This window comes from Notothenia coriiceps, unplaced genomic scaffold, assembly GCF_000735185.1.
Source record: "Notothenia coriiceps isolate Sejong01 unplaced genomic scaffold, NC01 NC01_scaffold00033463, whole genome shotgun sequence".
Lineage (NCBI taxonomy): Eukaryota > Metazoa > Chordata > Actinopteri > Perciformes > Nototheniidae > Notothenia > Notothenia coriiceps.
The window spans coordinates 77,646-81,260 of NW_011366164.1; positions in this window are offsets into that span (position 1 = coordinate 77,646).

Consider the following 3,615-nt stretch of genomic DNA (forward strand, 5'->3'; position numbering starts at 1 on the left):
TATTATGTTGACATTCTGAAGTTTCCACTTTCTGAGCAAAGCATACTTCATTAAAAATATCCTATAAATATTGTGAAAAAATAGTGTTCAGTAGAGTAAAACAGAGTACAATCTTCTGAATTTGCATATATTTTTCACCCAATCTGTCTTTGGGTCCATTCTAAGCCCCTTTGAGAAAAGTCTAACCACCTAACAACACATGAACCACAGATAAATTCCTATTTTTCAGCCCTCCATATCTTCACAAAGCCTCTGTTGAAATGATAGAACCTCCTATTACAAGCAACTCTGAAAATCACAGAGCGGCTTTCTCCACAATAACCATAATGTTATACCGACATCACCCACAGTAACACCAGAGCAGAAACCACCGTGTCTGATAGAAAAAGGTCAAGAAACACATTTCCTAGAACGCACACGGTGCTCTGTTGAAGTCCTGTCCTCCATCCATGTGGCGGTGTCAGCGATGGATGTGGCCAACATGGTAATGAGTTTGGCTGATGGGGGCATGGCCTGTTAAAAAGAACTTCCCATTGAGATTTTCCATAACCGATTTTCTGTCAAGTATCCCAAAGATCTGCACAGCTCTTTAAAGCCTTCCTTGTTTTATCTGGCATCCTCTCAGCAGCACTGGAACTGTAGTTTAGTGCACTTTCAGACACTGTTTTAGTAGGACATAAAGTGCGACAGTAGACTGTTACAACAGCTGAAAAATGAACTGCCATTGGACACTTTCTCTGCTGAATATTTTTAGTTTCCGATGTTTAAAGAACTTTCAGAAAGACTGGAAATGGGATCAGGCTCAGAAATGTTCATAAAATATCGCAAAACAACAGCAAAACCTGGTTGGCTTAAAAATCGTAAAAAAGTTCTCTTTGACCATTCAACTAGTGGCCATTATTGGTACTGCATGTTTCCATGACCAGGATAGTGTTTTGGGTGTCCTTGCAGGTAGATTTAAAGTTTTGGATACAGTGCAAACAAGACAAAAAAGAGGGAAGTTTTAATGCCTCGATGCCATTTTGTGGTTTATTATTTCAGCTGCGCATCAGAGGAAAAAGGTCACGCTATTTATTTTATTTCTGGTTTTCTCCGACCGGCGACATTTAGCTGTTTGTTTTTCTTTGAAGTACTTGCCAGTTCTGCCTCGGAACTGGGGGTCTTTGTAGTGGTTTTCACATTTTGACAGGCACCTGAAGCAGCTAGCAGGAGATCCGGACATCCATCAGGTTTCAGAGACAGAAACGCACTTAGAGATTCTTGCAGCTGAGAGTCTACTGGTATTGAGAATGCTGACTGAAAGAAAGCAACAGATTCTCAGATTTTCTTGTGCGATGTTATCTGAAAGGGAATACGATTATTAAAATCCTGTATGGTAACATTGTAAGGTGCTGCACTTTGTGATGATTTCTTTTTTTTCACTGGCAGCTGACTGAGGACAAACTCATTGGTAATCTTTTGTTTTTCTTGTCCTGCACGCCCGCATTCTCACTTAGAACTCGCTTCTTTTTTTTTTTTAGCTGATGGTGTTGTCTTTCCTTCAAAGTTGAGCGTAGGCAGGCTATCAAATTCTGGATGCTAATGTGATGGTCATTAACTAGAGGGCCACACACACACTCAGACAAAAAGAAACACACACACACACTTACTAGAGAGCTACAACCTTTTTGGGTTCTTACGATCCAATGTTTTGCTTTGTAACTAAAACCCAAGTCACTCTGTTGGGCCCCAAATCTCTTAGCTGAGTAAGACCATTCCCGCACCCCACTCCACTGTTGATGTAGTTTTCTGGAAAGACGACCTGTTTGTGTAACTGCAGCGAGCGCTGAGTCTTTGCAGAGCCGTGCGGGGCCTCCAGGCTCGTGGGGGGGCGCGGGGCAGGGATGCAGGGCGGTAGGATGCTGCCGCGGCCTGTGTGCCTGTCTGAAAACCATTTTGGAAGTATTTGTTTGTCTACCTTTTACTATCAGTTGGTAGGATGAGGCTGTTTGGTCCGTGTCCTTAAAGCAGGGGTGGGGAACCTTTTTCCTCTCAAGGGCCATTTCAATTTTTACAACATCCTTCGAGGGCCGTACAAATTATTGAACTCAACGTCTGCTTAACAAACTCAAATCACAGCCCATTCATTTCGCGTTTCTTTCATGCTGTGCAAAGAAAAAGCAACCTCTTAATCCAGATATTTGACCATGACCCGCGCATTCATGCACCGTGGCATGACCACCAAAACAGAAAGATATGGACACAAGATGTGTGCAAATGCATTTAATTTCATATCCATGTGGACATGATTTAAGTGGGAGGGCGGATCTAACGTCATCTAGGGGGGTTTGGGGGTATGCACCACCAGGAAGATTTTTTTTAAATGCTGAAGTTAAAAGCATCAATCTGGTGCACTTTGAGAGCAACATGAAGAGATCTATGGATACTGTACATCTCTCAACACCCATATGAAACAGAACTGTAAGCGGATTTGTTTCTTTATGGATATTTTACAAATCACTTCCCTTTTAAACTGTATTCTTGTTTATTAATAACAACTTTTTTTTACTGTCATATTAGTATTGTATACCTGTTTACTTTATTCTCTTATTTTTCTATAACTATAATGATCATATAAAGATGTGCCTTTTCCTCACTGGTTGGAGAAAAAGCTTCTTATATTCGTTAGCATAGCTAGCTAACCAGATGCTACTAACAACAAAGTTATTGACTGCATGATTAGTGTGAGAGATAAACAGATCGCCACTGGTTTTACAACTAAATACATAGCCACGCAAAAACTGCGGCATGTGTACAGCTCCTTATCTGAAGTGCCGAGTGACGTTACTTCTGACTTTGGACCGTAGTATTGCTAAACAACCCCAAGAGTCATTGAGAAACATTCCACTATTTCCACTTTGGGACGTAATAGTGCATACACTATCGCTTAGTTCTCTTCTCACTATCTGTGACGACCTACCGCAGTGCCGCGAAGTGAAATGGACGTGTTGTTCAGTCTGTCGTCCATGTAATCGTAATTAATCGTGGAAAGTATTGCGTGGCGGCGTAGGTTCATATGTAGCAACATAGCAAACACCGTCGTGTCTCTTAGTACATGCGCCTCGTAAAAGGGTTTACAAGGGGAAAGTGTGTACATCCTTTGTACCTCTAAAAGAAAAGTTACGTGTAAGATCCTGGCGAATTTTAGTTTGTTGATCGACTATCTGCTGATTTGCACTAACCAAGATGGAAACTACACCCTCATTTTGATTTTGTAACTAATCACGTCGAAGATTACATCAGTCCTGTTAGTTTGGACACATGGGTCTGATGTGTAGCGCTGAGGTTGAAATCGTGCCCACCTTGGAGGCCGGAGGCCCGGCATATGCCGGGCGCTCTGGGTAAGACCATGCCGGGAGTCTGCATGTAAATATTTGTGGTGCGTTTTTTCTTTTTAAGTCTTTAGTATCTGGCGTTTATGTGAATTTGTTCGGGATCAAAAAGGGACCCGTTGTCCCAGTCCCCGGAACTTGTGTTGTGCTGGGATTGCACAGTAAGTGCACCATATTACAGAGCAGACTGTCCTTCACTCCAGATTGCCTCTCGTAGGTCTTGCGCCGGAGGCGGCCCTGAAGT